This window comes from Epargyreus clarus, unplaced genomic scaffold (genome assembly GCF_041222505.1).
Source record: "Epargyreus clarus isolate Ecla_fem2 unplaced genomic scaffold, WU_Ecla_fem_2.2 ptg000012l, whole genome shotgun sequence".
NCBI classification, from domain to species: Eukaryota; Metazoa; Arthropoda; class Insecta; order Lepidoptera; family Hesperiidae; genus Epargyreus; species Epargyreus clarus.
The window spans coordinates 78,579-103,258 of record NW_027332220.1 but is presented as its reverse complement, the minus strand read 5'-3'; the positions used below and the strand labels follow the sequence as shown (position 1 = coordinate 103,258).

The 24,680-nt window shown below is 35.7% G+C and overlaps 1 protein-coding gene across 1 annotated transcript in view; it reads left to right on the top strand.

Moving 5' to 3' along the window:
* Positions 1-24,680, top strand: part of LOC140745992 (uncharacterized) — a 68,720-nt gene continuing 44,040 nt past the window's right edge. Inside the window, exons 1-2 of the mRNA XM_073077967.1 lie at positions 1-171; positions 23,203-23,275. The gene's annotated coding sequence lies outside the window, so the exon portion shown is untranslated. The remainder of the gene's footprint in view (positions 172-23,202; positions 23,276-24,680) is intronic.

Sequence of the window (24,680 nt, the reverse complement as noted above, 5' to 3'; positions counted from 1 at the left end):
GCCCGCGGCCAGCTGCAGCCGCCAGTCCGCGCCGAACACCCGTCCTGTGTTGTTGTGTGTCGTTGTGAAGTGTGTGTCCCGTGGTTCGCAGTACTGTTAGCACCAGGTCATCGACCGCGCGAGTATGAGAGCTCGCCCGCCCGCGGCTACCTCCACTGACTGACAGAACAGGTAAGTCCCACCCTCTAGCGAACCCGAACGATAACGAGGGTCCCGAAGAACCTGCACAAAAAACGATTTTGTCCTTAGTGTGTTGCAGGTACTTACAAAATACATAATACCCAGTGAACAAGTAAGACTGGTTCTGTTAACTGTATTAATTTACCCGTTTGAGAAATATTGTTAGAACTGTCTAGTAACCTCGTGAAAAAAATCAAAACAAAATGTACACGATGTAGCTGATAACTCACAGTGGATATCTTATCTATATTACAACAAGTAAATGCACTTTATTTGTTATCTGTCAATATCGCCTGGCTGGTCAAAATCAAATTCTCGACTTGGCGATGGCACTGCCGTGCCCCCAAAGAGATAATTTGGAACTTCAATATTTTGGAAACCCAACTTCAAGCGCAGATAAAACTGTGTGTGGATAATCAATTATATTAAAAATACAATTGCATATTGTATATTTAACTATATTAGGAGTAGTCGATTACAATTCATTGAAAGCTATTTAATCGCTATGTCCTTGTTTCACCACCATGATACTGTCGATACCTTAAAGAACACCATTACTGTAATATGCCCAAACTGTAATATGAACACTGTAGACTCAGAACGCCCTTTTCAGTAAGTCTTTTTTCAACTTTTATGTTGCTTTTTGCATTCGCTCCTTGCAGTCCTCCAGTCAACATGTGGCAACATTCTGAACGACTCTCCCGGGGATTGTATCCCTATTTGAGACACGACGCCAAGTAAAACGGTAAAAGAATAAAAATATTAGAAACATTTAATCTTTATGTTACCATTTAAAATAATTTGCATCTTTATCTAGCGTGTTAAAATAGGTAGCAGACAGTATTTGCAAAACACCTCATTAGTTTAAAATAAGGTGATATGAACGTGACAATAACTAATCATAATGTTGCACTGTGCACCGATCTCAAGGCCCTTCTCCGATTCTACACGTAATGTCGGAAAAACCTAATCTGAGACGCTACTATTACCTGCAAACAGTACTGCAAAGTGGTTTATAGATAAGGATAAAGCTCCGATCGATATTACTAATTAGGAGATTACAAAGATTATGACGCAGGCTTAATCTAGTTGGGAGATACCATTACCACTTGTAGTTAGTGACTGTAATGTACCTGCTCCACGTTGTATGGGTAAACGAGGGACGATGAATCATTTCTCGCTTACATAGACAATAACTCTTTATAAATAACGGTTTTCTTATGGGTTTAATTGTTATGCTATATTCAAACATATCACATTAATTCGGTAATTATGCAGTTGGCTACTTTTCTGAAAATCAATGCAATAATTTTTTTTTGCATGAGTGGCTTCAATTAGTCACCATTGATGATATTCCGTCGGGGGAGGGCTAACATGACTGACTGACTGACTAATTGAAGCCACCCATGCTAAAAAATAAAAAACCTAGTTGTTGCAATGTACTAATAAGTACAAACACAAGATAAATAGTTTTTATTTTGTAGTACAAATTACTGAATATTTTGACGTTATCTCAATGATTCTATTGTACGTGATACGTCTTTTGAACGTTGACTAGAATGATGATCAGTGATTTGGCAAAGATTACCTCAGAATAGCTAAATTTATTCCATTTGTAATGTAAAAGAATCGAATCAGAGCACCAGTCCTACCCGAAGTCAATTACAGCCTCGCAGGTTTCACCCATTAGACTACCCTTAAGGACTAAGAGCTAATGATCTCTATTCCTCATAAGTCGCGGCTTTTCTAATTGATGTTTACTCTGTGCCTTTATTTCTGTCTAGTTTACTTACAGCCATTAAGAGAAAAAATTAGAACGTCTATCATTCCAATTATTTACTGATGGCCACTGATCCGTGCGTCACGACACTGAATTGGTCGTACGCAGGCTTCGCTATGTAAAGAGGGCGTAATTTACTTATAGTTACATCGTTAACTGTTTTTGTAGTTATTTCACTTGTGTTGTGTAGTTGCACTTTCACATAAATTTGCATATCTTTAGATGGAATAGATTGCGGAAGCTTACTATATATCTACCATTTATATATCCTCGTTTATATAAACTACTAATTTAAATAGTATCTTGCGTAAGTTTGTGTTTTTATAATAAATTCATTTTCAAGTGCGGATTAGCTTCGCAACGAGCCCGAGATATTAGAAGATATTAGATGTTTTGCTACCAAAGAAATTGTCAAATGTCAAATCTTTGGTAGCCAAAAATTGGTTTATTGACTCCTCTAGTGTTGCAAATGTCCATAGGCGACGGTGACTGCTTTCCATCAGGTAGCCCGTCTATCTCATCATTTAGGTATAATTGTAAAAAAAGGACCCGTAGAACCTGAATTCAATTTGAGGTTAGTTACTGATGCCTCTAGACTTTTTTCCAAATGTTCATCAGAGGCAGTGACCGTTATCAGATAGGTTAAATGATATAAAACTTGACCTAACATCCATGGGTATGGTTTATTTTTATCAATATTTAAAACGTTAATATTTGAGTTGAATATTGCATTACGCAAACTATGGGATAATGGAATGAGAAGATTTTGGCTCTTACATGTCTGCCGGCATCACGATCAGCATACCTTCAGCTTGATGCAACGGTATTGAAGCGAATATCGCCGCTATCATCTCTCTCACGCTCCGTCCATTTTATTACATGAATGCCTTACCTCCTTACATCACCGTTCATCGCATTTAACTCGTTCATTTTACTATTGACTATATCGTATGGTATTGAAGAACAACCCATGCTACTGGCATTTAAAAGGCATTTGAAGAAGCATTCGTAGTTGTTTTGCTAACAAAAGCAATGTGTAGTGGTTCTGGATTGAAGGGTGTTGAAGGAGAGACGACATAAGGCGTTCCAAATTAGTCCTCAGAAATAGAAATGTTATTGTAGTTGAGCTTAGGTACAACTTCAATTTCATTGGGATTACATTTGACGTGTGCTCGTTTGCTATTTAAATAGCATAAAAACATTAATAAGCCATTTACTTGAAGCAGGTTTTTAAAAAGAACGCACACAAACAACTTCAAAGTTGGCAACACGTTGCAAAGTGTAATTGCAATTATCACTGATTTTTGCAATGTCCATATAATTACATAAACTGCTGATCGAGTTTTAGCGGGGCCTTCGTGCAGATATACGCCCGATATTAATATATATAATAATTAATCTATCCATTATTTCGCTTATCAAATCGATCGAAGTATGACATTTTCTACCTCTTCGACATTGTAATGATTCGATGATTGGTTGAAAAAATTGATATAATGATTATGAATAACGATTAGAGAAAAAGAAATAGAGACAATTTTAAAGAAAATACGTAATATAAGCTTTGGAAGTCTGATGTTAAAAAAATACTTAAAATTGGTTAAATGGACGCAAAGGCGTAACTTGTGTGAGTATAAATAATGTTAGGGTAATTTACACTACAAATTACGTTTATCTTTAACAATTAAGTGTTAGTCGTAAAAAGTATGTAACAAAACGACAATGGTACAGGAAGGCGACAACAATCTCGCAGCGGCTATCCTTCGGAACTGCACGACACCTTAATTAGCCCAGCTGCTGTCGCCCCGCGCCTTTCTAAACTTTAAAAAGTACTACTTTTGACGAGTTATTATAACGGTTCCGAACTCGCCCACGTCAACAACTTACGTTTTACGCCCCGTTTATCACATGTTATTAATAAATCGATGCCATTTTGCCTACTAATCTATGTCAAATTATACTTTCCTATACAAAGTGTATTAAAATCATAATACGGCCCCACGCACACAGGTCTAGAAAAAACCAACTTGGCAGGATCACTGCCGTGCCACTTGATGTTATTTGGTCCGCCACGCCCCGTGTCTGACACGTTCAATGTCTGGATGTAATAAAACTTTAAAAACAATGTTGACATATTTATTGAATACAATATTTTTTATATTAATGCATAATGTAAGTTTTAATATTATTGTATTACTATTACGTAGACAACTAATTTTAATTTTAATTTTAATTTTAATTGTAATTTTAATTCAGAATATGTTATTCGCCTAATATACAACACTTTGGTCCGCAGCAAACTAGAGGCCAGCTCATGCGTCTGGAACCCTCACCAATCCACCTATGAGCTTCAATTAGAAAAGGTACAAAAAGCTTTTCTTAGGTACCTCTATAAGCACAAATTTGGTTTTTACCCATTCATGTACCCTACAGCGTTTCTCCTGGGATGCCTCAATTATAACTCGCTCAAGACCAGGAGAACAAGCGATCAATTGGTCACGGCTCTTAAAATTATTCGAGGTCTAATCGACGCTCCGCAGTTACACAATGATTTGGCTCGCTTTTATGTCCCAAACTACCTACGACGAGCTCGGAAGCGCAAATTATTTGCTGTTCCTTCTACTCGTACAGTTGCACATACCCATTCTCCCATACCACGAACCCTGTCTGCTCTCAATGCACTTATTGAAACCTTTCCTGACTTCGACTTGTATGCGGACGAATGGCAGAAAGTTTTGAATGTGTGCCTAAGTTTCAGTGAGTTCCAGTGAGGGCAACTAAATAATCTAATACTGTTATTAATTCTATCATTATTGTTACAATTATTATTTATTTCCAAAGATTAATTATTATTATTTTTGCAATTATTAATTTATTATTATTATTATTATATTTTAAATTGGAGATGTACTATTGTTATTTGATTTGTATCTATTATTTATGTTGACATCAAATTGTTTTATAACATCATTTAATTTGTGTGTGTGTCAATTAGTATAATTGGTTCTGCGAAACCGTTCTATTTGACAATAAATAAATAAATAAATAAATAAATAAACTATTCTGACCAATTGAGATACTCCTTCTTTGAAGTCTGTAAAAAGATGACATTGTAATACAGTAATATAACAAACAAAATTATTTAATTCGGTCTCAATGAGTCAGGGGCTCTGTCATTAGAGATTACTTGCAATGTTGGGTTAGTAAATAAGCGGTCATGGTTTTAAATGCCATTAAAGTCAATTAAAATAATTTATAACCGTAGAAAATTGATGGAAACGGTAAATTAACATTAACCTACTTAATGCGTATACATATAATTTGTTCCTTGCACCATCGTATTTTAACACCCGTTATCAATAAGCTATCCAAGTTTTGTCTACAACAGTAAGATCGAAAACTATCAATGCCTAGTATAAATAACAGGCGTAAGACAGACGATAGATAAGTAATACCTTACAGGCTTAAAGTTACTAAGATTTATAATTTTTTTTAACTTATTTCTTTTAAATTATTTCAACTATACAAACACATTAGTATAATATATATAAATATAAGTTTGACATTATTAGTATGGTTATTTTTAATTTAGTGTGCATGATGTTATTGCGTTAAATAACATCAAAATAACGTTTTATTAAGCAGGGTGACAAATCGACAACAGCAACTATAACTTTTGTTGACAAAGATTGCAACAATACAAAATTCCAAAAAAGTAAAAAATAATCAAATAAATAAATAGGATGCAAGTATAGATGATCTTGATAATATGTATATCAAAAATATTTATAATAACGAATATATTATAATACTTGTAATAGCGAACTTAAATAACGAAGGAAACATTGATCTTGAAAATAAAATCATTAACTCAAAACTCGCCAGGCCGTAACTTCCGAAACGCATTCTCCAGCGAAGCACAAATAACAATACCACAAGCCAGTGTGGAAGGAAACATTAAAATATTTCCCGCCTCGAGAACCAGTATTGAGACCTCAATAGCTCCGAATTAACATAAATACCATGATCTGGCATGGCCGTTGGATCACATGATTCTACCGAAGATATAAATGCCAGTGAATGATCTAATTGAAGTATTATTACATCGTCATCGTAAAGCCATTGTTTCCCAATGCTAGGCAGGAATATCCTCTTAGGCTGAGAGGGGTTTAGGCCCTATGGTGGGCCAATACCAATGTGGGCCAAGGGCTAATTTAATTGGTAAACATCACATACTTTTGAAGCCCTATTATCTATAATTATGTAAATTTAGATGATATACGAGTAGAACAGTAAATATTGATATTGAGACTTTCCGATGCTTTGATATCATATAGACAAAAAATTACATATCGATAGCGAAAATTCTAAATATTGTATATACTAATGTAATCGGATTAGTTCGAAAATAAAAATCTTTGAATATTGTCGACAATAAAGGTCCTCGTACAACATTTTATTCATTTTAATTCATAAAATTTCCGATGTTTAGAACTTTCGATATTAACATTAATATTTCCAAGATTTTGCATCCCTACTTAGAAGGACCACTCTTTTCCCTACTCTTTCCATACATTTCCGAGGCGTTCCAGCTTAGTCCTCAAGGGTAGCGGCGCATCTGTGGCCGACCTCAGGTAGGAATATCTAATCCTATCTGGGGTTGATTACAGATGTCTATGGGCGGCAGTAGCCACTTGCCATCAGGTGGACTGCATGCTCGTCTGCTACTCCTATATTATAAAAAATACTCTAGGGCGGGCAGTGTGACGGTAATACGCCAGCGGTGTGTGCACCCCGCCACCACTCACCACACTTATTATGTAAGCCGTGTCGCCGATGGAACAGTAAATTGACCCCATGTCTTACGTAACCTTCCGATCTTTTGAACACTCCATAATTATGCATACTTGCTTAATATGTACTGTTTGTGCAAAATTTACCGTAATTTATTATGTGTTTTATATTAACCATAAATATGAAGAAATAAGTATACGAAATACCAATTAAAAGTTATTATGTAAAATAATTAACTAATGTTGAAACGACGAGAACAATGAATAAATCTATCTATAAATAAATTTATTTCATTAAATTAACGGTCCATGCTTATGATAACGATAATATTAAAATAACAAAGTTATATTGCTAACGAGGTCCCATTAATAATTAGTAATCTTGTGGAAAAGTGCAATAAAAACAATTTCACAATACACCTAAATTGCAATGGCCACTTACTATCAGGTGAACTGCATCCACGCTAGCTACATTACAAGCAGCTACAAGAAAATATCTGTAACGGCTACTACAATAGTCCATAGTATCTTTAAACCATTTCTGTCAAACAGTTCTATGATTTCCCGTTTAGATTGATAAAGGTTTAGGCCATCAGAAAAGTCCTAGGTTCAAACTTCAGACAAAAGATCTGTCTCCGGTCTGACCACTGCTTACCAAAGTAGGTCACACACTTACAGCTAAGACTCGTTACCTAACCTGAAAGTAGACGCTTCGTACGAAGATCTGAATTGAATTGAATGATATGCTATTTATAGCCAAATAGAATGTGAACGGTACCGCCGCTCGAAAAACCGGACCAATAAAAAGTCATTCATACGGATATGGCGATTAGCGGTGTCTGGCGATGTGAGCTGAATCACCTTCAGTCGGGAACTGGAACAAATTCAGACCAGTACACTACAATCAAGGAATATTATTCAATATACTCATTATGTCTCATTGCTAGGTCTGCTGGGCACGGGTCTCCTCACAGAATAAGAAGTAAGGTTTGCAGTTGACCAAACTAGCCAAACGTTGATTAGTCGATCTTCCGCAGTTTCAAGAATGTTTTCGAAAATTTAAATAAAACAAAATAATAATTTTTAAAAATAAACTTTAATACAGTTACGTGGTCTTCCATGGTGGATCATGGACATGGATATCTAGCCAACTACATATAGATCAGGGGTTCTACCAAAACCGGGTAGAGATTCTGTGAAATTTCCCCGAAACGCAAGAAATTTAATCTAGAAATATCTAAATTTCACGGTTGTACCCCTCGGCTGAACCATACTAGTTCTACCACCTTTCAAAAATCATCCTTTGTGACTAAACGACACTATGTAAACTAATGCATTAGGCATTCCGTAATCCTCACGATCCTCACGTCACCTGACGTCACACCTAGCAACACATCGTGATGTCAGCGACCTCAGGGAAGCAATTTTTATTTGGCCTTATCTGTTTGGGATACAACGACCAATTAGCTTTAGAATTTGACTCATCAAAATCATTACTTAGCAAGTAATGGGTACAAAATATTTTTTAGGAAATTCCTTAATATGACTCACGGTCAATTTGATAGCGGAAATAATAGTTAATAAATGAAAACACAAGTTCAGAATACCTCCGGCTTAAAGGTGTACGCTCATGAGGCCAGCGGAGGTATAAGCTCAATTGTCATCAGTGGCTTTGTGGACTTTGGTGACGAATGGGAAGTAAAATCCCAATTGAGAGTTTTGATGTGCTGGACCATAAAGGAATAAAAATAAATTCAGCGAATTCTTAACAATATTTTTTTCATCTCTTCTTCAGTCACCAAAAGCTGAAATAACTTCACAATATACAACCACTTATCTCCTGGATTTAAGCTTTTCGCAAGCTTACCTTGCAATCTTTGCGCGTGTGAATGTATGTCGTTGCTGTCTTTCCTGTTTAATATTTGTAATGAAAAGTTATCACTTTGTGGTTACTTAAGAGGTGATTGTTGCACTCTTGCTATTATTCAAAATTTTCTGTAACTACTTTTAGTTCATGAACTTCCGAACGATTTTTTATGTTAGTGACGAAATCTGATTACAATAATTAAATGTGCCTTTTACTTTGATTCGAATGTATCGTGAATTTAGTTTACTAATATATTCTGAGACAGGATTACAATAACTGCATACACTGCAGTTAATATGGCTTTCATAACATCCATAACTTGATTGCTTTCCAAAAACTTGACAACGACTTGTTTGTTGGTTTTATTTACCGTATTTAAAGAAGCCAAGGATATCTTGTTTCAGATTTTGTTACATTAATTACGACTCGCGCCGTGATCTTAATTTTTAAGGGGATAAGAGTGAAAATAGTTTAATGTGTACGTCTTAGTGAGGTGCATTGGTTTTATTGCAAATGTCACGGTTTAATAAAATGTGTGATTGGCAGCTAGTGGATGTTTATGAGCTAATTGCACAAGGTGAGCTGTAGCTCCGCGATAACATTGTTGGATTGTACGCATCATGGAAACTACCTATTTTGATCGATGTAAACATAATAAATGTTAAGCCATCATGAAGAACAATGTCGTACCTTGTTTGCACTGGCTTTAATGAAATACTATCTGCCATGTGTATTTTACTAAATAATACGTAAGTGACAATGACAGTTAATATTATCGTTCATCCTCGTTAGGGCATCTTTCTGCCAGGGTATTTCTATTCACCACGCAAGATTTTTTGTGGATGCCAACTTACAAATAAACAAGGCGCCCATCTTCTTCTTCAGGAGTAGTAACGTATTTGTAGACTGAATTCAGGATACCGGATTAAGGTAGAACAACTCTTCTATATGTATTTGAGTACAAATTTCCGTTGTCATCATTGAGCACTTGCCATCAGATGACCTGCTTGCATTTACATACACAATTTTAAAAAATATGACAACATTTAAATTATTAGTACATTGAAAAAATATGTATTGAGTATTCAGGATGAGATGAGAAATAGATTGAAACTCGTAACAGAATTCGCGCTTAGAAATCAGCAAACACTGCAATCATACAGATTGATCGTTCAATTTCAGCAGCTTCTCTGCTCGCTCTCGAATGTTATGTGTGTTCTGTATGATTGTGCACGTGTGGCGAGTGTGTGGCAAGCGCCCGTTTCACTGATCCCCGAGCGTCGCGACGCTTCCCTGGAGACGGGTCACACTCGTTTCACTTACATACTGCATCGCGCTTGGACATCTATTCTGTACATTCATCAACAACACATGTGGTAAAAGTCTTCAAAGTATCCAATAAAATAACTCTCATATCGATTATTATTTGAAAAGTTAAACAGTCTGATTGGTTTGCTAATTTGGAAATTAAGTACTTGATTAAGTGCTTCAGACTAGTAAATTCCCGAAACTTGAGACAAAAATACATCTAATTTTTTACGCTCTGTTCCTTGTCCATGTTTGCATGAAAATGCCAATTTTCAGCAGTTAGCCACGTGTGGATTTCTTTAAATACCACACGCATTCCTGATGTTTCAAAGATAACGTACCGGTACAAACCTATTGTTTGTTTTAACGAAGCAGCATTGAAAGGTTAGTGTTAATAATCCCTAAAGTCTACAAACTTGCACGTTCAAGCCATGTAGACTCCAATCCTTATTTTGAAAGCCCTTTGCTCAGACAGTTAATGGTTAACGATGATGGCATAGCATTCATCCAATTCAATGATCTCTCTTCAACGAGTCTGTAGTTACGTGCGCGTTACGTGCGCCGCATTGTCCGCGCTCTCCCGTCGACCTGATGCTGCGATAGCCACGCTCGCTTCCGTGTTGTGATCATCATATTCGTAAATCTATTTAGATTTGATTCGACTACTGTAATTGAATATTATGTAAGAAGTGATAGACTAATGGTGTGAACTTTGGCTTTTGGGTTTTAACCTCAAGTTTGGGAATTTTGTAGCTATGAATCCGTTGTAGTTATGAGATTGATTAGAGAGGTAGACACTGACCTGATAGGTCTGTGGTGTAGGTCATCAGTAAGCAAGAAACAAGTTCACAGTTTTATTTACTTAAAACGTAAATATTTATTAAATCATCTTATACACGTAAAATTATTTTTACACTTCATTACACCGTGGTGTGAAGTCAACCTTATTTATTTTAGCACTCAATTCTAAAGAGATAAAAGCAAATCTGCATAAGCTTAACAGTATTGAAATTACGCAAGTGCACTTTATGCTTAAATATAATTATATTAATAAACTTAGAAACGGCCTCGAGAGCTGATGCGGTACCAGATAGCACAGATACGATGCGAGCGACTGAGTCACCATGCGACCGATTGGGTATTGGATAACGAATATGAATCTCAAAGCTTATTGATAGTTGATCTTTTGCTGACGTGCAAGTAAAAGTTTAGTATAAGTGTAGTATAATTTGAGAGTTAATTAAAATTTTAACGACCAAATGACTTGGAAGAGAGTACATTTTGCACAATCGTCGATCAAACTGGTATTGAACTATTGTAAAGATTTATTAAAAATTACCCCGCCCATCTCCCCCCACCCCATAGAAACCCTCTTATCGCAGAAACCCCATACATATAGTCTTTCACCCCATAGAAATTGCAAAACTGGCAAAAAACAGCTATATATTAAGTAAATCTTAAAATTTAATCAACAAAATACTTTTCATCATTTTCTAAAATTCCCATAAAGTTTTAGAATATGATGGAATGGATGAAGAAAATTTATTCAATGTTTGTATTCAATGTTTTGAGTATTTCCACGAATTGAAGAAAACGTGTCGTCATATACTGCATCGGAAGTGGATAGTTATTGCGAGCAGAAAGTGCAGTCCTTAAAAGTGCTGAAGTGGGTCAGCGAGTGGACCGGTCTACGCTCTAGTCTAGAGCGACGCAGTCTAGGACACGGTCGGCGACTGGCCGCCTAACGTCGCTTGTCTAAAGACTCTTACGCCCGTTGATAATAATAAATCCGAACCATTTTTGCGTAACAAAGTTCCATATTTGAGAATTTTGTAAACTTTTTCGAAATATTCGCAATTCGTCGAACTTTAGTAAGCTATCTAAATTGCTTTGGTTACCATTTTCTGTAACTGTGTAATCACAGTGAGAAATTGCACTAATTATATTAACGTATATATAACATTTAAGTACCAAGCGTGTCCGTAATTCACCTGATGGTAAATGTCTGCCTGGTAAATAACTGTCGCGTATGACATAATATACATATATCTGTAACCAACTCCATATATAACAGGAATTCTACCTCAAGCCAATCGGATTTTGCCGTTACCTCTCTTGAGTACTAAGATCGTCGTCTTATATGTAAGTCAGCCGCATCAACGCCCTTCCAAGATAGATGCGGTGGTAACTTTCCGGTCGAAACACTTCACAAATATTGCAAGTACCCTGTCTGAGATAAATTCGAGACCTATTTTAACAACAATTTTACTCATAGAACATAGCATCACTACCTTTATTTTGTGGTATCACGTATCTCCTCTTTAAGAGGCGCTATCAAAATTTATTTCGATGACTAGCCAATGATAACCGGTTTAATTACCGGTTTAATTAATTAATAGTTTCCTTACTTCAGAATACACATGTGGGCTTATAAAAAGTTAATCAGTTTTTGTCGATCCAATAACATCCTTGAAACCTATGTTTTTGTTTCATAAAAAATGAAACTAGTTAAAAGTTCCTTGTCTGGTTTTTCCATTTTTTGTCTCGAAAGGGCATACAATATTTGTTTCGAAGAATACTTTGCATTGCAGACTGGTTTTGCTAAATGTCAATAAAAATTTAACTTATGCTTGATTGACTCTTAAGTTTGGTTAATTAAAAAATAACTGGATTGTTTTCTTATCCTTCGCAGTCATACTTGCGGTTTTCATCATCAACCCATTACTATCACACAGCTGGGCAGGCGTCTCTTCTCAGAACGAGAAGGATTAGACCATAATCAACCGCACTGGCCAAGTGCGTATTGGTAGACTTTACATACCTTTGAAAACATTTTTTAAAGAGTTCTCAGGTATGCAGATTTCCTCACGATGTTTTCTTTCACCGTTTAAGCAAGTGATAAATAATTTCTTATACGCTCATAACTTTGAAAAATTAGAGGTGCGTGCCTGAGATTACAACCTCTATCACCGCTTGCAGTTTTGATGCACATAAATCAGCGGGGCCCATCTAGTATTCCGTAATTGAGTAGGATGTAACCTCAGGTCTAGAACTGGTATAGAATCAGTTCCCAGTGCATATTTCAGAGGATCGTGCGCTTTCTCCTACCCCCCGACCTCTTGCGTGACGGCATCCACGCCAATATGATCTCTAACCTCCTCCGCGCTGTAACCACATTCCGTCGCATGCCTAAATGTCAATGATGGTCGTGTCACACTGTCGTGCTGATTTATAATATCGACGACCGTAAAATATACCGTGAGATAGATTGATAGAGGCGCTGGTAAAACAGTTTGACCATATTGGACTGTTAGTATAGAATTTCAAATGTTTTCGAGCTTATAAATAAAATGAATTCTGTATAATGTCACTGGCGCTTTTAGCAATCATCGGTCTTAACCGACTGGCTACCGATGTTCATAATTTGTCAATTATTGGCTAGAATAATTAGCAAATTTCGAGCGAAAATTGTTGGCAATAATTGGTTATGAATTATTAATTAGGAACAGCCTTTTGACAGTCCGTGACAATAGATATATTAGAGACAACTCGTACTCGTACTCGTCGAGAGCTACAACATATTATGAACAAATACAATCAAACCTGTATACATCTGTAACAAACATTTGATGTTGTATCTTCCAAGAATCGAATACTGATCCTTATAGCCAGCTCGTAATACCGACAGTATCGACACCTGTTCCTTCAATTTTCTCTCGAATCTAGTAACAGTACAGTGGGGATGGATCCTAACGGTTGTTGCATGGGACATTGGAGACGTGTCGGACACTTCCTGCGACATCCGAACCGGTTGCAGCCATCGGTCTTTGTGTGTTAGAGCTATCGCATTATGAATAGCATATTGAAACGTGTCGACTGTAGACACTTCCGTCACATCAATTATACACTGTGATAGGTAATATTAATGTTCGATGATTCTTGTTCTTATTTCATGTATAGCATTAATTTAATTCGTGGCAACAATAAGGATTACGCTTTATCCATTCATAAGGTTTACATTTTGAAATGATTTACGAGTACATCGAAACGGAATACCGGGTGACATAACAATTTTTGCCTAGCAAAGATCGAAAAGTGATGTCCGGTATTGCCCGTTATGATCTATCCAATTGTTGCCTACCAAAGATTGGCAATAGCTTGTATGAAGAAATTGTCAAATGTCGATCTATGATAGGAAACATGGAATGTCCTATATGGAGTTGTTTGTAGATCCATTGTCCGCAGTGACCATATACTATCATGCTCGTACACATAAAAACAATGTTAACACAAGAAGCGAAATCTCCGGCGTCGCTGGTGGCTGCGGATGCGAAACGACACACATAGTGATAGTGGCGACCACCGAGACCACTCGTGTTGGTTTAATTAGCAGCTTTCCACCGCCGCCCGCGCACTGACTCAGCGGAATGAGAACTGGGAAAAGTGAGAAACTTAACACATTTTATGACATTAAAAACATGCGTGTAGTGCAGAAATAACAAAAAATCTGCGTGTAGTCCATCTGATATTTATTTATTTAATCAAACTTACATCTAACATTACAGGCTAACCTAATACGTTAGTGTAGTGAAATAAAACTAGTATAGTATAGTTATTGGTAATAAATTAAAATTACTTAAAAATTCAAATTTGGCAAAAAATCATTAAACATCAAATATTAAATTAAACAATAGTCCAAGAATAATAACAATATAAGAATCAAACATAATGTCAAACTATAATATCAATTCAATAGACAAATAATAAAAAAAATGTGACCAACTCCGTACAGAAGGGAGGGCTAATTACATAGGTATGCGTTGTTACTCCTGAGCACTGATATGGTCGCCTCATAAATATATGCTCGACTTGGAGGCGCACTGCTGTGCCCCCAGATTATGAGGCGTCAATCAACCTCGTAGACGGAAAACCTAAGTATTTTTTTTTACTTTTGATAATTGTTGAAACACGCCTAGTCTAAAGATAATTGCGATTATTTCGAATCACTATATTATAATACAGCGACTTTTATATTTATGCATTTGCATTCTATGGCGTTTGTACACTAGTACAGAAATAAAAACGTGTTTATAAAGATCTATATGAAAGTCACAAGATTATTTCTTAACATCACGTTGTTTACATCGCCCTCTCGTCGCGACGCGAATCTTTATTTTAGAACACATATATTATACGTGGGTGGTAATCAACTGGTGACGTTTTCTCCGTTTTGCTGGAAGCGAAATATGAAACGATATTTGTGTAGAACATACAAGGAAATCTGCAAATTACTCTTAACAAGAAAATGTAACCAGTTTTGAGAATTGAAATTGTTGCGTAAATTAAGTTTTGCCAAGTCTCCGTGCTAAAATGACCCCAAAATGTTTGAAATACTTATATCTTTATTACGTAAATTACGTAGTATTAGTTATTTATACGTATATTTTCTCTAAAAAATGTTTTTTATTTGTCAAGAATTCAAAAATAGCAAATCAGCGTTTTTTGGCATCATCTAATTTCAAAACGTTGAAGTATATCAAGCGAAAACCAGTTACTTACGAGAACAATTCATGTAAGTTTAGCTGGTAAGAACTTAAGAATTAACTACATTCATTGCATTTGTTTCAATCGTGACCAAAATCGTATGCGATTAGAATAATACATGGGATTAGTATGTACAATGTGTTACGTAATCTAACTTATACTTCGCACTTGTTAAAGTGCTTCTTTAATGTGCTTCTGAGAGTCACTTCTTTAATAGAAATGGACCCTTAGTATGAGTTATTACGATATTGCCAAAATTACTGTATTTGCATTTTTTTATTATTTATTTGTATTACAAATACAAATACAGATATATCTATATCTGTATTTGTATTTGTATTTCCCATACATTTCCAATCAGTTCTGATACAGTCAGCTAGAGGCGCTGAGTGGAATTGTATGGGCAAATACGTAAAGAAATACAAAAACAGTCATTTTTGTAAAAACTCACACTAAGGGTAAGTGTGCATATAGAACTAGGAGTCTACCTTTATCAATTATGTACTTAGGATCGACCCACACTATCGGTGTCGGTCGGCTATCGTCCAGTCTCAAATTCTTCAGATTAGATTATATCGTAGTTCAGCGGTAGTGTAAATTCACGTTATACCATTTAAGAATTTGATCGGATCGAGAGTAGGGACGCCTTACATTTTCGTGTACAAAGCCTAAGTATTTCAAACCGTTAAGTAGTTTCTTCGCAACGGGAGGTATTGCACCACATATCTTATATATAAAATTCTCATGTCACAATGTTAGTTACCATACTCCTCCGAAACGGCTTTACCGATTTTCACCAAATTTTATATGCATATTCAGTAGGTCTGATAATCGGCTACTATCTATTTCTCATACCCCTAAGTGATAAGGGTTGTTCACCCTTAACATTTTTTATTTATATGACAACACAACGGTTGCCGGGTCAGCTTTAATTATTTACAGAAAAGATTGTCAATAGATCCGTTTTCGTTTGAAAATAAATAAAATAAAAAAGACCATTTTCTTTGCAGTGTGTACAAAATTGAGGTTGGCGTGAAGCCAGATTCAAAGTAATATAATATTCGCTACTTCGACTATGAATGTACGTGATAAGTGTAGTTCTCGAGTGCGGTGCATTCATTGAACACCACACTAAATAGTTAGAGACGATTTCTTGTGTTTACACATTTTTGTGTCGCAGAAAATTACATTAATTTTAGAGGTTGGCAAGACGCCATCCCGTAAAGATTTACGCACAAATACTCGTATATATCAAAGTAAAATATTTATTTTGAAAGAATATTTATATACTGATTTATTTTGAGCGTAGTTAAACGGCCATAACATCTTCAGTTTCGTATATCGTGGTATTGTGAAACTACACCTATTTTTGTAAATATTCGGATTAGTTACATTTCTTGAGTCAGTTAATCAATAAACTTAAACATAAACGCTTTCTACACTCACAGACCCACACAGAGCCAAATACTCAAACAGACCCAGAAACCTAAATTCATCATTGAGGTATCTGTTTGGCCGGGGATCGAACCCGGGATCGTCTGCGCGTGAGTCCGGTATGGTGATCGTTCCGCCACGCGAATCGTCAATGCAAACACATTGTATTAAGTTGAGCTACTGCTGCAAAGCTTCGTAATAGTGATAGTAAAGTTGTTCTTATTCTGTCAGCGGCTGGCGGGGAGCCAACGGTTGAAGAATACTGACTGTTTGTTGGTTTAAGGGTATTGTATCCGACACGCATGCATGTTGGGTTTAGACAAACGACCTGGACTCCGGGGGATACGGAATGAATCAGTCTTAGTGTTCACAGATCTTATTGTTTGCAATTAATTGTAGTGCGTCATGACAAGTATTTAATCTATTATCTTAATAAAACTACCACAGATAACCTAATAATTTAAACTGTATCTTGAAACTTTGAAGCATTTAATTTGACATGAATTAAGGAAGTTATGTCCAAAATTCCGCCTTCAATTAACATAAGGATGTTAAATAGATAGTAAAATAAGAATCAGTTTTTGTAAACTCTAAAATATTTTCGATCATAGAAAGGGCAAAAAACTTTTATAACTTGGTTGTTTATCGTTTCCACAATTTTAATTTACATATGGCTGTGATCGCTCTTAAGTTCTGTTTTAAACTATAAAGCTTATTAGGTCTGACACTAAACTTTAAGAATCTTGATTCGCCGCTACATATTGCCCAAACTGTATACTTCATTGTTGCCTATCCTTTGTAAGCTGTGAATGCCACTTGTACTCGTATCGAAAGTGATTGATCGCCACTCGGCGATCGAGTTAGGATGGAACGAGTACTTATGCCACTATTTAAGATCCGATACGGCTATAGTTGGTACAAGGTCATTAGAAATTATAGAGACGGGTGTAACTAAATAAAACTTAACAAAAGACGAGGTGATTTCAACTGTTTGAAAGCTAATTTCGATTTATAATGGGTACCTATAGTATTCAAAACTTAGTATAAATTGACTTTCACATATAAAGATGTTAAAAAAATTTATACAGTGGCATGAATCCCTGTAAAGGTGTAGCAATTTATATTATTTATAAACTTAAGCTAAGGTAACAATAATTTTAAAATTTCAATTAGTATTTGTTAATAGTACAGTTTACATTTTCATATGCTGATACCTAATTACAGTTACAATAACAAATACATTTAAAGCACCAAAAACCATATAGTGTGAAAGGTAACAATTATTCATGAGAATTGCAAATTGTGATCCAAATTTGGACTACACTTTTTAGGGTTTAAATTGTGTCAACAGAACTCTATTAGTATGGCTCCGCTGTATGTCCGTCTGTCACAGGACTAAATAAATGTCGACACTTAAAAAGTATATCTATTATTATTTATTAGAGATCCCGTAACGACAATAGTAATAAGATAGAAGGATAATAATGAAAGGCTTTGCTGTTTTTACTCGATGCGAATAATGACAATATATTTAACTACCTCCCTTCTTTATTGCTAAATTCTTTTAACCAACTTTTCAAAGAAATTGATCTATTCTTCACGTAGATTTTAATATAGGCACTCTATCCCAGGTGCGTTATCGACCTCGGCTGCCATCTAGACATAATCTTTGAAGCAAGGCGTTGCACAGATTTATGTACCGGTTAAACAAGACGCGAAAATTGCCGCGACAGGACACGGCGGGGGGTGCGGGGGCGGGGGGCGAGGAGAGGGGGGGTTGAGGGGGGGTGCTATTTCTGTCTGCGCTGCAACACTCACGGCCACCGTTGACACTTGCACGTCGAACGGCTTGAATATACGAGCTTTGTGACCGCATGCGAGTGCTCTATTTCGAGGGTGTTAATAGCCTTGCCCATATATGTAGATAAACGTTACAGATATCCTACGTATAATTGAATGATCTATAGATCCTCCTATTTGAACACCTCAAATAACTTTTCACTAAAATGTACCCAACTAAGTCTCTCTCCGATGTGGTGATATTATTGAAATATTTTGAAGAGTAATTTTCTATCCGTCAAATAATTATTTATGTAAAATAGTAATATTGCTTTCTTGGTGATTTTGGTAACTTAAATAGCTTTAGAAAAACTTTTTGCTTAACCAACCTTTTGAAAAAGCTTTTGTTTAACCAGTTTAAACAAAGAGATTGATACGGTAGAGTATAATCCGCCCAACACATTTTCTGCAAAAAAATGGTTCTGAATAGCAGTTTAATTAACCTTTATAAAATAATTGTTAAAAATATTATACTTTAATGGAACCATGTATACTTAAATTATATATGTACTTAAGTAATACTTTAACGATAGCGTAATTACGTTGAAAGAAAATAAATGAATTTAACTAAATTTTATTATGTTTATATTCTTTTATTTAAAATGGATTGACGTTTATCTTTTATCTTTTTATTGCCACAAATGAATTAAGTTGTAAAGTAGAAAAACATGTAAATTAATCTTTCCTTCCGTCTTCACTGATAACTTAAAAATCTTATAAATAATGATTAGAAATAATCTCTTTGCGATTACAGATATCAGGTTATCTATTACAAATAGGCATTTAAAAGTTATAAAAACTTAAAATAATATTTGCAATTAAAACATATAACATTATGTATTAATACAAAAGCGACATAATTTCGTGCTAATCCTTGATTCTGTTATACTGTTAGAAAACATTTCTTAACAGTAACTAGATTAGGCGCTGCTGTGTTCCGGTTTAAAGGGTGTGTAAAGCGAGAAATACCTAATTATGAGGTTTTCAAATCTTCAGGGGTAGCATCACATCTGTAGCCGACATCAGTACATTCTTATCTGGAGTTCAATATACATGTCTATGGACGACAGAAATCTATTTCTATCATTAGGTGGACTGAATGCTTCTTTGCTAAATATTGATTGTATTCTATTCGAAGCCTCAATTCATTGCAATGAGTTGCATTTTACCCTGTATTAAGACAAAACCGCGGATGATATATTTGTGGTTGTTTACGTATAAAATTTCGCGCGACGAATGTCAGCGCAAGTAGGTCATTAGTTCGATTGCGTAACGCTCGCGAATAACGCCCGCTCGCTTTTCCATAATGATCGTATTCAATTTACAATGCACTTAACGCCTTACGGCATACAAAATGGTAATGCAATGAGATAAATGATAATAAAACATCCTCTCGAAACTTCGTGTTAACAAATTGATAATGTTTAATGTTACTTAAATGTGATCATTACATGAATTAACTGTGCATTTGAATTTAATGTTTCGTCTTGTGTATTTATATAAAATCACAAATTTTAGATTTTACTTTTTTTATTATTGAAGACACGTTTGGGCCGGAAGTCTAGAACTTTTCGAGGCTGGAATAAGTTGAGATTTGGTGTTTATGTGACTATTGGTCACCCTTTGATAAATCCCCGCGAGTGATATTCGTGGCTGCGCTCAAAAATTTCATCATCATCATTTATTACTTTATCTCATTTTATCTGGGCAGCATATTTTCACAATATCGAATATTTCTATTTTAAAATTTCAATGTAACCTTTGTTTATGTTTTCGCATCTCTACTCTGACCGTATTAGTGTGGTAAAGGAGACATACTTATCCGAGGCATTTCCGATCAGTCCTCAGGCGTATCTGTGGGTAACCTCCGGTAGAAATATCTAATCCTATCTGGGGTTGATTAAATGGCCTCCATAGGCGGCGGTAGCCACTTACCATCAGATAGATGCATGTTCGTCTGCTACTCTTATATTATAAAAAAAACTGTGTGTTTGACTTTCAAACAATCTGTATTTCAAATTTAAATGTTACTGTACTAGCTACCACAACATTAATAACATGTACCGCTTCTTCTAACTTTAATTATTCGAGAGATTGTTCTGTATAATTAGAAAATAGATTACGCAAGTGTACGCAATAGTATGAAAGTGCAATTTCTGATCGTTACTTTTATGCATCGTGGTTAGCGATAGTGCTCATGCATGCACTGTACGGGCTGCGTGGAACGCTAGGATTTCATAAACCTAGCAAGTTAACAGCCTTCAACTTCGACCCCACAAGGTATACCACTTCTGTGCACGGATCTCCTGAGTGAGAGTGATTTAGCCTATCGTTTACTATGCTGGTCAAGTACGGATTGGTAGATTTCACAAACCTTTGAGAACTTTCAAATAATGTGAAGGTTTCCATATGATAGTTTCCTTCACCCTTAATGTAAATTATAATATCCACGTATCTTGAGATAAAATCATACGTGCATGTCTTAAATTAAAATTCAGACTCCTTTTGAGAGGCCGAGAGCAACAATGTTTATTTAATAATATTATCATCCTAGAGGGAATTAAGTGATTTAGTCATTTACCATTCCAAAAACTGTCTGGGGAAAAAATCCCTTTACCTTTTCCTGAAGGTCTGAAACACACTCACACTTGTAGCAGACAAAAATATAAGATTCTAAATTATAATTCCACCACACTTTCATATATCAATCACGTCCAGTTTACTATAATTTGGTGTAAAAGTAACGATGTAGGCTCTTAATGTACCTGCTGGATGTGCCATCAACCAGCATAGTCATATCATATGTATAATGAGCTAATGGTCGTTTGTCTCGTAAACTGACACAGCTCTACGTTACGGGTCATTGTGTATTCGACACCGCCACAGCGCGCAAAATGTGCGCAAGGCATGGCGCATATTTTGCGCGCTATGCCTTGATTTAACAATGCATAATGTTTCGTGTTTGCATTGCATATAAACTTTACAGATTGATATTAGATAGAAATAAGTTATATTTTAGAATAATAATATACAGCCACTTGTTATATTGTTTTTGCTTATTTACGTCACTTGGCATCATATAGGATCCCTATGTCATCACATATCAAAGGACATCATAATTATGTCTTCGATAAAGTCGCATCAATTTAGTTCAATGTGCCATTATTTATAGTGATATTTTCGTTAAAAACAACAAAATCGATATTTTGATTAAATAAAATAGAGTAGTACACTAGTAATAAACTCTACACTTATTAAAAAGCAGTAGTTGCATTTACATTCGTAATTTTTTTTCATCTAATACAGATAGTTATATCTTAAATAAAGTCTAGAATTACTCAGATTTTTCTGATCTGTCACTCATTATAATAAACTAACTAGGAGTTTCTTAATGAAAGTTTTGAAGGAGTAAGTTTTATCGCCCTTACACATCTTTGTATCTATCTAGATTTATCTGATCTCTCTCATCACAATAACGTAAAGGTTCTTGTAAAGTGCATAATGCCATCTGCTCTATGCCTTGTATTTCGTAAGCAGTGGCGATGTGGCAAGGGACGGTTCACGCTCTATGAATGCACTGTCAATTGACAACCGGTTCATCATCGACACACAACTAAGGATTTCCACTACATAACTATACACACATACGAAGGTAGAATCATTCGTGGTTCGACTCCGGCGACACCACCGCCACACCTATTTCTGCCTAATAACAGCAGTGTTAAAAGCGCTGCTGTGTTCTGGTTTGCAGGGTGTGGTAAAGGAGGTCACTTTTCCGAGGCGTTCTAGCATATTCCTCAGGGGTAGCGGTGCACCTGTGACCGACCTCAGGTAAGAATATCTAATCCTATTTGTCCATGGATTAGATATTCTTACCTGAGTCCATGGACAGCAGTAGCCACTTACCATTATCTGGACTGCATTCTCGTCTGCTACTTCTATGTTATTAAAAAAACACACAATCTGATTTAGGCAGTTTATCACACGAGGGGCTTCATTTCCTATAACAATTTAGATTCCATGCTACCACGCTTTTTATTTAACAATTTTAAACAAATTATTACGAAAACAAAAAACCCGACCGCCTAATTAACAGAAAAGAGGAAAACAAAAATAATTAAACCAATAAGTTCGGAGTGCGTTACCGAATTAAGGTATACAGTCATTACCATAGAAAATATATAAATATAACATAAAACGTAGTTTTGGTACGTTTTCTCTAATCGTTAATGTAATTAAAAGTTACATTCGCCCGCTTTGATTTTATTTATTTCTATAGTTTATTATATTTATTGTTACAGTAACTGTTATTTTTAAAAGAACCGTCAATTCAATTGGCTTCTAAAACGTCACAGCTTTTAGGGTAAAATTAGTGTCAAATGCAAAGTGATCACCAAGTAAGGACGAAGTTTATTTATTAGCCTGTCACTAACATTGGCATGTGTGGTTCTTTGCAGGAAATGCGCACATCCGACGCGTCCCGCCGGCGCCACGCGTGAGGCGTGACTGACCGCGCTGCATAGCCAACGAGTGAGTAGCAATGTTTATCTACCCTCATATACCTTTCAGAATATATTAGCTCTTTTGCACACCTCTGTTAACGGCCCGCATGTGGAATAATAGGAAATGCATTATCTTAACATTCATGTGTAAACCTCATATTATTTTGTACTAGTTTTTGCCCGCGGCTTCGCCCGCGTTTAAAAGAAAATAATATGACATACTAACATACATAAAACTGAAATATCATACCTTCATTGGAATGGCAGTGGCCCCATCTGGCGAAATTTGGTCGTACCAACTCTGAAACCTTCGTGGGCTCATGGACAACAACTTTGCTAAAGATCATCATTTGATCAAATGCATAGTTTACTTTTCAATTCCTACTAATATCGATTAAAATAATCGAGTTTTTTGGTCCAAAAGATCGATTCTCCGATTTATCGATCTTAGATCGCCATCCCTACTTCCCGTGGGATTTCCGGGATAAAAACTATCCTATGTCCTTTCTCGGGTCTCAGACTATCTTTGTACAAAATTTCATTAAAATCGGTTCAGTGGTTTAGGCGTGAAGAAGAGACAACCAGACAGACAGACAGACAGACAGACAGAGTTACTTTCGGATTTATAATATTAGTAAGGATAAGGATGTCAGCAGTAGCGAATGAGCATAAAGTTAATTTATAGAACGAAATATAGAACGTGGTTAAGATTGATCTCTCTACTTATGAGTCAGAGTGCCTTTAGAACCCTTTGAAATAAGATGAGGAAGGGCTACACTGATGTTTTACTAAGAGATTAAATTTACCTTTTCGTTTCGTTGAAATACACGCTATGGTAGGACCCCTGCACTGTAAAATTTGACTACTATTTTAGAATGAAAGTGACATAATTCAAAAACAGTGATCAAAATCAATGCATTGTTATTTAAAATATGTATCAGATAGTATGTAAAAGTCATTAGTTACAATTAGCTCTACACATAGATATATTATACTAACAAATGCCATTAGGATAATATATCTATGAGTTACCATTTCATTTTCGAATTACCTGTAGTAAGGGGTAGACATTTCTTGCCTGAACTTAATCCGTGACAACACTAATTCAAATTTAAAAAATACGTACACATTTCATTGTTAACCAAATTCTCCACCAAAAAATACTAATTCCGTATTTCTGCGGAAGTGTGCTTTTTTCTCTCGCCATTCTAATCTTCTTTAATGTGCGCTCTAAGCATTTCTCTTCAGACCAACCTGTGTAAAGTGATAGCTGTGTAATTAACTGCCGCCACGTAATGATCGGCCGCAGCCGGCGATGGTACTGTTATCCAGAGAACATGCTATATTCTAATTTGGTTACGTCTTACCTAGATGTTCCACTGATAGTTATTAGCTATAAGCGATAGGCATCCAATGACAATGTTAGGTTAACA